Here is a 12,609-nt window from a genome sequence, read left to right on the forward strand (position 1 = left end):
CGTAAGAGATTTCTCCTAATTAGGTTACTTTCCTCTCCGAATATCCACCAGTAACAACACAACTAGGTAGTTTTGCTGGCTTTGAGGATTAGTTTGCTCGAAATGCAAACTTCAATATTTATAGACCAAGGAAGTTTGGACATCAAGGAATTTCCAAAACCGAAAATATTCTCAAGATATGCAATATATTACCAAATTCGGTTTCCATAATTCCTGGAAATGCACTGTCCAAATATTGACCGAAATCTCTTAGAAAATCTCCAACTAGTAAATGCACATTACTAACTTTTATTTTCCAAATATAAAATTAAAAACCTCAATTAAAAGATTCTCAATTTATTTTCGATCCGGGATTCTCCTTTAGCTATTAAGGAATATCTTTGAACAATAAAGGATAAGTGTTACTGCACATGTTCAAAGTATGTCGACATCTTTACTTTGTAAGTCCTTTTTCATACTTACAATCTTGTAAACGATTTGCCACACTTCCAAACAAGTTTTGAATTGGTTCATCCGACTTCCAAGAACTACATGATTGATTATCTTATCAAATCACCAAACATGAGTTTAACGGTTCTACCAAAACAAGTTTCGGTTCTACCTCCATGTGGGTACTAGAATTAGTCACGCTAGTTACCAAAACTTGGTTGACTAGGTACTAGGATCGGTTCCCACATATATATGGTATCTAACTTGTACTTGGTGCACATGTGCATAGGATCGGTTCCCAATGTCTAAAAACGCGTTGCACATGTTCATATGATCGGTTCCCAATAACTAGAAACTTGTTGCACCTCTTACAAGGATCGATTCCCCTTTTGTGATCGGTTTCACCTCTTACTAGGATCGGTTCCCCTTTGCCTAGAGTTGTTCATACCAATTACATCAAATCGATCATACCATCTCAGGTGATTACTTAAGATCGGTTTCACTAACAAAAGTCATACCAATACAAAAGTCAGGCCTTGCGAATAGTTCTACCAAGAACATAAGCAAGTCATGAGAGGTTATACTAAACACACATATTGGTAATTCAAAAGATTTGCAATGAATAACAATACCAATAAGCCTAGCGATTTCCCCTTCGATTCATAACACAAGTTTATGAATTGTTCTTCCTTTACACAAATGTAAAAACATTGTTTCCTAGGAAGAAATCTTCACCTCATACCCATACATAATTACAGTAGCATTCATACGATTATGTCGATGTCTTATATACGAAGTTCAAAAGATAAGCGTTATACTTCGTATCGTATTCCTTAATACTACGTCTAACTAGAGTATAATCATTCATAGCTTCGCAGTTATGTTTTCAATATACACGACCTGAAAAATACGTTAGGGAATGAAACCGTTCAAGTCAAATATTACTAACCTCAAGTAGAAGGATGATTTCGTCGTTGTAGCTCGTTACTTCTTCAAATTCTTCAAGTCTTCACGTAATACTTGTAATGTCTCATTTCCTAATACTTTCAAGCTAACCTATACGAAGTTGACTCTAGTATATAATCAAGCAACTCTTAAATGAGTTTTGATTCACTAAAATATGACAACCAAACTTGAAATACCAACGCTTGGTGGGTTCAACCGAGCTATGCTCTAACAAGGCTAGCTGTGAGGGATCTGCATACTACTATTATTGATGCTAGTATGAGACATGTGTGGGAGTTGGTTTCTAGTAAGAAATCTATGTGGACAGACTAGGTGAAAGTTAACTTATTAAAGACAAGTGCTTTTGGGCTATGAAGTGTCCCCAAAATTCCTCTTGGAGTTTAAGGAATATTCTTGGTCAGAGGGAGGAGGTTGTTAAACTTTTAAAAATTAATATTGGTAATGGGGCTGCTACTTCCTTTCTAACTGGAAATTGGCACCCTAATGGAAGGTTGGTGGACCGGAATATAGGTGATGTTATTAATATTGTGTTCCTTGGTAGAGATTATAGAGTCTCTGAATATATTTAGAATGATGAGTGGAAATTGCCACATAATAATGACTTGTTCACAACTGAAATGGTTGCTCAGATTAGGACTATCTATGTTGACTCTGGGGAGGTCGATCGGGTTATTTCGACTCCTAGTTCTTCTGGTAAGTTCACTGTTAAAGATAATCATAGGGATCTTCATGGGTCTCTGGATTGTCTTAAGAGGAATGGTCTTGTCTGGTTTAAACTACATATACCTAAGCACTCATTCATTACTTGGGTAGCTCTGAATCATAGACTTAAGACTAAACTAGACTCGTTTTGGGTTTGGAGGTTTCTCCTACTTGTGTCTTATGTGATCAGATCATTGAGGATGAGAACCATCTTTTTTTTTGCAATACCTTTTTTTTTTCTCAGATATGGCACGGTCTTCTAATTAAGCTTGGATACATGACTGGGAAAAGTGCCGACTGGAAAGAGGAAATCAGATGGTGTGTGTTGGATAAACTTCAACATTAAGCCTAAGATAATCTCTAACAAGTTGGTTAGGATAATAAAAGGCAATTGATGTAATCCTAAGGGAATTAGAAGTCATCTAGTTCTAAGAAAAGGAAAGACATGTAATAAGGTAATAGGACTAGGAAAAGAATTCATAGTTCTATATATATATGATCACCAAAGTTGTGGTTGATCATATGAGAAAGATTAGAGCTTATGTTTAGTTTTGAGAGATTTTCTAAACATCAATAAATAGAGTTGTCTTTATATAAGCTAAGTTTCATCTTGCATTTTCCATTAATTGGTATCAGAGCTTGTTTCTGAGCCATGGAAAACGAAACCACCATTGTGGGTGCAAAACAGTTCACGCCACCATCAATACAAGTTCAAATCCTCAACGCCACAAACTACACAGTATGAGCCATGAAAATGAAGGTACTGATGAAAATCTACAAAGTTTGGGAAACAATTGATCCTGGTACATTGGACCCAGACAAAAACAATGTTGCCATTGGATTACTCTTTCAAGCAATACCAAAATGTCTTGTTCTATAAGTTGGTGAACAAGAAACTTCAAAGAAAATTTGGGATGCAATAAAGGCACATAATCTCGGAGCTGATCGAGTTAAAGAAGCCCGTCTGCAAACCTTAATGTCTGAATTTGAAAGAGTGAAGATGAAAGACACTGATACTATTGATAGCTTTGCAGGAAAGCTATCAGAGATAGCCTCAAAAGCTGCGTCACTTGGACAATCCATTGATGAAGATAAACTGGTAAAGAAGTTTCTCAATAGTTTACCAAGATCCAAGTATATTCATATCATAGCTTCTCTCGAACAAGTCTTAGATTTAAAGAAGACTAGCTATGAAGATATAATTGGAAGATTGAAAGCATATGAAGAGAGAATCCTTGATGAAGAAAACAATGGAGAAACTCAAGGAAAACTCTTGTACACAAACTCTTACCAACAAAACTCTTCGACAATAGGAAGAGGTCGTGGAAGAGGTGGTAGAGTAAACAGAGGCCGAGGAAGGGGAGGAAGGTTTAACTCACAAGATAGAACAACAAGTCAGAATGATCAAAACCAAGGGAAAGAAAATAAGGATAAATCAAACATTATTTGTTACAGATGTAATAAACCAGGACACTTCTCTTCTGTATGCCCTGAAAGAATACAAAAGATGGAAGAAGCAAACAAGAATGAAACAAGGGAAGCAGATACAACTCTTTTCATGCACGAAGTTGTATTCTTAAACGAAGGGAAACTAATACCAAAGAACTACGAATCAAAGGATGGAGAAAAATGAATCTGGTATTTAGATAATTGAGCCAGCAATCACATGACTGGTAAGAGACATTACTTTTCTGAACTCAATGAGAAAATCAAAGGACAAGTGAAGTTTGGGGATGGATCTTCTGTAGAAATTGAAGGGAAAGGATCAATTCTATTTCAAAGCAAGACCGGAGAACAGAAGCTTGTCACAAACATCTACTTCATCCCAAACTTACAAAACAACATTCTAAGTTTAGGACAAGCTACATAAGTTGGATGTGATGTTAGAATGCGACAAGATTATCTAACAGTTCATGACCCAAGTGGAAGACTTTTAGTTAGAGTCTCACGCTCACAGAATAGACTCTACAAGATAAGTCTCATGATTGGAAGGCCATTGTGTCTGAATATGATACTGGAAGATCATAATGGAAGTGGCACGCAAGGTTAGGACACATAAGTTTCAAAACCTTAAAAACTATGTCTCAGAACAAGATGGTTCGAGGGCTACCACAGATAAACGATGAATCAAGGATCTGTGAATCATGTTTAGTTGGGAAACAAACGCGTCAAGGTTTTCCAAAAACAACAACATTCAGAGCCTCAAAGCCATTAGAGCTTCTTCATGCTGATTTATGTGGTCCTATTACACCACAAACCCTTGCAAATAACAAATACATATTTGTTATTATAGATGACTTCTCAAGATATATGTGGTCTATTCTTATGAAAGAAAAGAGTGAAGCATTTGACAGATTCAAAGCTTACAGATTATTCAATCCAACAAAGAAAAGAGTAATAGTGAGTCGAGATGTGGTATTCGATGAAAAAGCGAACTGGAAAGAAACTAATGATGGACCAAGTAGGGATCCAGGAATGTTTCACATGAGATGGGGTCAAGTAATTGATGAAGGCGAAGGACCCATAATCATCAATACCAATGGAAACAATGATGTTAATCAAGAAGAAGAAGAGAATAATGAAAACACTGAGAATAACGAAGAAGAAGAAGAAGAAGAAGAAGAGGAGATCGATGAAATAACTCAACCCATTCCACTGCGAAAATCAACAAGACAGATACAAAAGCCACAGTATCTGGAGGATTATGTTCTTCAAGCTGCAGAAGAATGTGAGATTATGCTACTTTCTGTTAATGATGAACCAAGGAATTTTCAGGAAGCAAAGGTCTCGACTAAATGGACACAAGCATGTAGAGAAGAAATTATTTCAATCAACAGAAACAAGACTTGGTTTCTAGTTGATAAGCCAGAGGAAACATCAAACTCATGGGAAATTCACCACTTAGACGTTAAGACAGCATTCTTACATGGTGAATTGCGAGAAGATGTGTATGTTGAACAACCAGAAGGTTTTGAAGTAAAAGGACAAGAGCATAAGGTTTATAAGTTATCAAAAGCTCTATATGGTCTAAAACAAGCTCCTCGAGCCTGGAATACAAAGTTAGATCAAATCTTAAGAGAAATCAGATTTGTTAAGTGCTTTAAAGAAACATCAGTATACAGAAGAGAAGAAAAGGGAACGCTTCTTGTGATTGCAGTCTATGTAGATGATCTATTTTTGACTGGAAACTCCCTTAAGGTGATCAATGAGTTCAAGAGAGAAATGTCATCAAAGTTTGAGATGTCAGACCTTGGAAAACTCACTTATTACCTTGGCATAGAAGTCCATCAAGGAGTAGATGGGATTCAGATTAAACAAGAAGCTTATGCAAGGAGAATTCTGAAAGAAGCAGGACTTGAAACTTGTAATCCAACTAAGATACCAATGGAGTTTGGACTTAAAGTTTCAAAGGCACAAGAAGAAGCAGAGATTGATTCAACGAGTTATATAAGAAATTTTGGATGCCTAAGATACTTATTACACACAAGACCAGACTTGGCTTTCTCTGTGGGAGTAGCAAGCCGTTATATGCAGAGTCCACGCAAGTCTCATGGTGATGTAATAAAGCAGATATTGAGATATCTAAGAGGAACAATCAGCTGTGGGTTGAAGTATGGTCGAGGAGGATCAAGAGGAATTGTTGGGTATAGTGACATCAGTCATAATATTGACCAAGATGATGGAAAAAGTACAACTGGTCATATATTTTATCTAGGAGAAGCACCTATTACATGGTGTTCACAGAAGCAAGACACTGTAGCCCTCTCATCCTGTGAAGCTGAGTTTATGGCTGCAACAGAAGCAGCTAAACAATCAATATGGCTTCAAGAACTGTTGGGTGAAATCAAAGGAAGAGAACCTGAAAAAGTTCTCATCAAGATTGATAATAAGTCTGCAATTGCACTCACTAAAAATCCAGTGTTTCATGGGAAGACGAAACACATTCACAAAAGGTATCATTTCATACGAGAATGCATCGAGAAGGAGGTCATTAACGTAGAACACATACCTGGAACTGAGCAGAAGGCAAATATATTAACAAAGGCATTGGCTTGGATCAAGTTTGAAGAGATGAGGAAATTAATAGGAGTACAAGATTTTTCTCAAGCACAGTTGAAGCTTAAGGGGGAGAATGTTGGATAAACTTCAACATTAAGCCTAAGATAATCTCTAACAAGTTGGTTAGGATAAGAAAAGGCAATTGATGTAATCCTAAGGGAAATAGAAGTCATCTAGTTCTAAGAAAAGGAAATACATGTAATAAGGTAATAGGAATAGGAAAAGGAATTCATAGTTCTATATATATATGATCACCAAAGTTGTGGTTGATCATATGAGAAAGATTAGAGTTTGTGTTTAGTTTTGAGAGATTTTCTAAACATCAATAAAGAGAGTTGTCTTTATATAAGCTAAGTTTCATCTTTCAGTTGCCATTAGTGTGTTGGTGCTTTTGTGGGACAATCTGCTATCATTACTGTTAGAAAGCTCACTCTTAACAGCTATGTATACCACATTTGGAGGGAAAGAATGTCAAAATGTTTAGGAAGCATAATAATTCTACTGATCAGGTGAGTTGGATGATTATTCAAGATGTGAAATTAAAATTGGCTGCTCAAGACATCAGGGTTGATGATAATTCCCAGACTAAATCGTTTTTTCTTTCAATGGAATATGCCTTGTCTGTTCCAACTAACAGTGGAGCTGAGATGTACTTGTTAAGATCTGGAGGGGATACTGTTATGATTACAAGTGGGTCTTTGGGTGAAGATCTGGGAGGTTATGGAGCTAAAATTAGAGGCAACCCTGGTGTTTGTGTTTTTGTTGTTGTGTGGTATAGCAATGACAATTATGTTCTTGGTCATGAGTTACGGGGAGTTGAAGTTGGTATGATGGCGGACAATTATATGGGATTTAGCAGAGTCCATTTTGGAATGGATTCCATGACAGATGTGGTGCTTCTAAATAATAGTGGCCGTACTCCTCACTGGAATGTGCAGTACGTATATCTGGAGACACATTGTTAGACCAAGGAAGCAGTTTGATTAGATAAAACTTAAACATGTCTATTATGAGACTAATAGAGCCACATAGCTGGTATTAATCCACCTTCCTCTTTTGAGGTGTTAGATCAGAAGCAGTTAGGGGACGGCTTTGCTCATCCTTCTTCACTCATCAGATCTATTCTTCAGTTTAATCCCACCAACTACAAATTCTCATTAGCAGTGAAAAATCATCAGATCCATTAGATCCATCTCGGTTCGACTAAGGATAATAGTTCCGATGATTGATTTTGTTAATAGAGAATAAAACCATTTTTTTTTCATTTTCTTCATTATTTTCTTCAAAGATTATCTCGATTTTTCCTATCGATTCTCTCGTCTGAGATGAGTTTCTATCTCGTCTTTGGGTTTGTTGGATATTTTAACATATGTCGAGAAATTTGATTTGGGTTTAAAGAAGTTTTTCTCTGCTTGAGTGTTTGTGGGTTTTTGATGCTTAAAGTTAAAAGTTTTTATTTTTATTTTTTGTAGAAATCTGAACTATCTCCTCTTTCAGTTCTTCTCACAATCATCTGAACTATCTTTTTTGTTTCTTCTTTTGTTTTTTCATTCTTTTTCACAAAGTAATTTCAGATCTATATACTTGAGTTTCAAATATACCCTAAACTTACCCGAAATCCTCATATCTGCAAACCCTTTTTAGAGAAATCAAATCCATCTTTGAATAACCTGGTTTCACAAACCTTATAGAGTACATTTTGAGACTCAGAGAAGATTAAGTATAAATCCTATATTTGCAATTTTTTGAGAAGAAGAATCAGGTAAACTTCTCCATCTCACTACTGGCTTGATTTGGCTTTGCATCTCTCTTTATCTATCTTTGTCTTTTAATTCTACTTTGGCGATTAAGTGATCTATTGTGATGCAGTGATGTTGATTCAAGAATTTTTTCATGGCCAAACAATTGATGGATAAGGCGATTATTAGAATTACTGGGTGTATTTCAACTCTATTCAATCAATTCCCCTTTTCATTTGGAACTTGGGTTTTCCTTAATTGTTAAACTGGATCTTAGCTTAGGATCTGTATGTTTGCAGATGTTATTTGGGTGATTTGTTAGTCTAAGTTCACTTGGATCTGTTTGTCTGAAATGCATAATCACTACATTCCTTTAATGGGTTTTTATATATTGTATCTAATATCACGCATCGTCTGTGAGAAATTAGTACTGCCAATTTCCAAGATGTTCTTTGTAGTTTCATATCTTAAGTCGATCACATTCATTTTAAATATTTAAGTTCTAAAACAGAATTCCTGTAATATGTGAAATTGTAAAATGCACAAAGAATTTAATTCTCTAAGTATCCATGAATTGTGAGTTTCGTGTTTACATGAGTTTTAAATGGTGTTGTTTGAATAGCTCTACTGCTGGTCAAGAGTAATTTGGTGGCCTTATGGTGTTTACATGAGTTTTAATTCAGGTCCAGGCCTTTAGGAGTCTTGAGTTCTATATTTGCTACTATGTATGCGGAGACTTTAGAAAGAGGCATAACCATTGCCGCCAGAGTGCCATTTATAATTCGTTCTATTTCATTGTAGCCGTTATACCACAATGGTCTCGGTTGCTCCAGGTATTACCGTAATCTCATCTTGTGTTGTACCTTCTTTTGAACGATATTCAAGTGTAATCTTAATAGAAAATTAGCCCAAGGGACCATATGCAAGTCTGTTATGGTTATTAAAGGCACTGATTCTTAGCTGTTAGCCTATAGGACCACCACATTGGCACCAAACCTTTTAATGTCTTTTTCCGAAAAACAAGTTTTCCGGGAGTTGTTACAAATTGAACTGTGCATCAATCTTTAGTATGAAAACATAGGATGCAAAGCATATAAATCTATGGTGTTTAGTTTCACAGCATCAATCTTGTGTTCCTTTACGTGTGTTGTTTGGGTTCAACCCCATGTCTCCATCAAACTATTAACCATGTTAGCATGTGGTTTTGTTATAGTGTCTCCGTCGGTGGGTTGAAGAGAAAGATGGGTCTCAGGCATACAACGGTTTAAAATACCTCTTGACAGTAATTGCAGTCCTAATCAGGACAGAGTTCGATTTAAAGAAGGGAACGAGTTGGAGAGTTGCAACTATAGTGAGCTCTGCCATTGCAGCAAGCATGAGTACTTATTGGGACATCGTCAAGGATTGGGGGCTTCTTCAACGGCATTCAAAGAACCCTTGGCTGAGAGACAAACTTCTCATCTCACACACTAGTGTCTACTTCATAGCCATGGTATGTATGCTATAGTCCTATCATTATGCCATGACATTGAATCATCTTTTTAACTTGGAGATTCTCAAATTCTCAAAGAGTTCTTTATTACCATGAAGGTGCTTAATGTCATTCTCAGACTTGCTTGGCTGCAATCTGTTTTGAACTTCCATGTGCCATTCTTGCATCGAAGAGCCTTAACCACCATAGTAGCATGTCTGGAGATTCTTGGTCGAGGGATGTGGAATTTCTTCAGGTATGTTACATTGTCTCATTGCAACATTCATATAACAGCTGCCACATCCATGCCACGTAACCTGATAAAATGTTGCATATAGATAGCATCTTACTTTTCGATACATGTCTGTTCTTATATTTTTTATGATTACAAATTTTATTACATTATATTTAAACTTTAACCAAGCCGGCACTGGGTGTTGTGAATTAATCAGGTTGGAGAATGAGCACTTGAACAATGTTGGAAAGTTCTGCGCTTTCAAGTCAGTCCCACTCCCTTTCAGTTACGATGATGAAGGTAGTAGTAGTAGCAAGGGTGACAAGCAAACCAACAGATGAAACGTTACAACAACATCCAGAAATGATTTGCTAGTCCGTTGGTCCAGCTAAGCACAAAGCTAAAAACCACATAGTGTATACAGAAATCATTTTTTTTCCTCCAAACCACATTGAGGCTATAGATCCTGATTACTTTAAAAATTTAAAATGGATGCTTGAGGTACGCAATAACTCTAATGCTTACTACTCGCAAGCTTTTCTCGTGTTCCTAATTTTTTTAACGGAATACTTAATTTATCTAATAATTTTAATCTCATACTGATTTAATTGACTATTTCTTCTTTTCTGTAGAATGACATTAGTGATGTGCAAGACCTAACTTTCAGCATGGACGCCGACGAGGAGAAGCTGATATTATATGAGAGGGCTGAGGTAATGCCAACTACCAATTGCATTAGATGTTTTGATGGTCAATGGTTTTGTTCAAAATATATTGGTAACGATGTCATAAACACACAACGATGGTGAAATGCAGGTCACTGATTATGAACTGATTCCTGGTGGTACTGAGCACATTAGCTAATGATACAGAGATAAATATAATACTGAGTTTCCTCCATGTTCGTCTAGGCCATGAAATTCTTTACTTAGGAAAAATGAGTATTTCCTTGTATGGAATTCTGACATGAAACTGAGACAAATTGTCTCAACTTTTAAGTAATTTTTGAATTCAGCCTAATGGCTTCTTAAATGGTAAGGAAAGCATTCTAAGAATCTTTATGTCAAGCTAATTTGTCATTTCCCTTACCAAATGCAGATGCATGTGTGTAAAATGCTTGTAGTGATCCATGGACGATATTATGTGTGACATAAAACGTGTATTAATCTTGCGGATTGCTATGTATGGGATTACACCCATCTTTATGCCGAGTTGTATTACATTTTCTTGTCTGTTATGGAATTGACCACTTTGATTAGGAGAAATCAATGTTTGTGTATAGGTGTTTTGATATCTGTGTAAATGATGCACTTGAAAATGCTTGATTAAATATGAAAAATACATCTACTTCAACTGTGTATTGGTAACGCCAATAGAGGCACTGTTGCAAAAGTGTTGGTCTACTAGAAACCTAGCCAAATTAAGATTATGTACTGATTGGTGTTGCATCGGACGACCAAGTGAATTCGACTTGGTTCTTTTAATCTTCTGTTTACTAAACAAATATTATATTTGGTGCGTTTTAACTTCTTTGGTAACTTGAAGTCAATTTGGTTCCATTAAGGCATGTCATGTGAATGGGATATCTGTTTACTTACCATTATGCCAAGCCAGAATATTGTTATTGTGGTTATTTGGAACTATATGCTTGCATTGTTTGGAACTACTGTGTACTACTATGCTGAAATGATTGCATTACTTTAAGAAAATTATTATTTTGTTGTATTGGATTATAGATGTTTCATAATGATTTGAGTTGTGAATGCATTAAAAACAAGTCGAGCTGAATCTGATGAACTACGGTCGTTACTCGATAAGCTTTTCTGTAGACTAAAGGTTGAAATTTCTTTTGCATTCTTGTTGGACTTTATCTGTTTAGATTTAGACTTGTTTGGCATGAAAACTGCCTGCAATAAGTATCTGTGTATTGACTGGCATCTGCTTGTTGTTGCTGACGAATGCTGGTTTTCCTCTAATGGGAAAAATGATTTGAACATTTTTTGGCTTCTTGATTTGTTCCATTTAAGCAGTCTCTTTTCCCTTTTCCAAATGATGTGTTGATTGTTTATCTGGTTTGTTTTACAGGCCCTCCAAATTGATCCTAGTGATGCAGTTGTACTATCTAATAGGAGTTTGTGTTATGTCTACTGAATGTATATTTAAAGCTTCAAAGTGAGTTTGGACATCTAGATTGTCTATGGAAGATTCTCAACAACGAATTGATGGCTGAACCTTGCTTCTCGATTGAGTTGGGCCAGTTAGTTAGCGATCGAAGGCATAAATGGTGAAGTCTTGCAGGTAAAATTCTAGACCGTATGAATAATTTTGAAGAATTTCAGATTGAGCATTAATTTAGTGCTGAAAATGACTTGTTTGCAGGTGCTTCTGGTAAGAAAGGTGGTTAGTGTGAATTAGTAATGATAAGTGTGCTAGCTACCTCTTTTTCTAATTGAAGAGTCGGACAATCTTTATAAGCCTACTTCTGTCGAAGAGGTGAGATTGTATTGCAGGCAGAAATTGCAATTTTGTTTCAGGTTATTTGTATTGCAGGCCTGTAAACTGAAAGTGTAGGTCCATCATGATGACCTGTACTGCAGGCCTGTAAAATGGAAGCCCGGATCCATGAAAATTATCCGGGCTATCCATTTTTTTTTAATTGTAATTTAAAGAATTGTCACTGGATTAACTGTAACAAGAGTTCAAATCTGTTCACACTCCTTTCACGAGTGTATATTTCACATTCACTTCTGATTGGTTGATTATTTAACTGATGGCTCCATTACTCTCCATATTTAGAATCACGACCCTTGTTACTGAACTTCCTAAATTAGATCAAGGATAGAGATTGAAATACGAAATATACACTCCTTAAGGTTAAGGAGTGTGTACGAATTCGCACTCAACAACTGGAATAAAAAAAAACACGTGTCGTCATTTTAAGAACAATAATTTACAGGATGACACGTGTCCTTGAAAGATTTGTTGCTAATAAATATGTAGCTTTTATA

General features: G+C 36.1%; 1 long non-coding RNA gene across 4 annotated transcripts; it reads left to right on the top strand.

Annotated features, from left to right (window-relative positions):
* Window positions 1-6,606: 6,606 nt before the first annotated feature.
* LOC113310466 lies at window positions 6,607-12,368 on the top strand. Of its 4 annotated transcripts, none has more exons than XR_003341133.1 (8): window positions 6,607-8,728; window positions 9,109-9,387; window positions 9,486-9,622; window positions 9,819-10,102; window positions 10,234-10,314; window positions 10,418-10,635; window positions 11,687-11,899; window positions 11,981-12,368. It is a non-coding gene; the product is annotated as an uncharacterized LOC113310466 (long non-coding RNA). The 4 variants fall into 4 exon arrangements; XR_003341132.1 differs by lacking the exon at window positions 10,418-10,635 and having other exon boundaries at window positions 6,609-7,918; window positions 8,026-8,728; XR_003341134.1 differs by lacking the exon at window positions 10,418-10,635 and having other exon boundaries at window positions 6,611-7,918; window positions 8,579-8,728; window positions 11,981-12,341.
* The last annotated feature ends 241 nt before the right edge of the window (window positions 12,369-12,609 follow it).

This window comes from Papaver somniferum, chromosome 9 (assembly GCF_003573695.1).
Source record: "Papaver somniferum cultivar HN1 chromosome 9, ASM357369v1, whole genome shotgun sequence".
Lineage (NCBI taxonomy): Eukaryota > Viridiplantae > Streptophyta > Magnoliopsida > Ranunculales > Papaveraceae > Papaver > Papaver somniferum.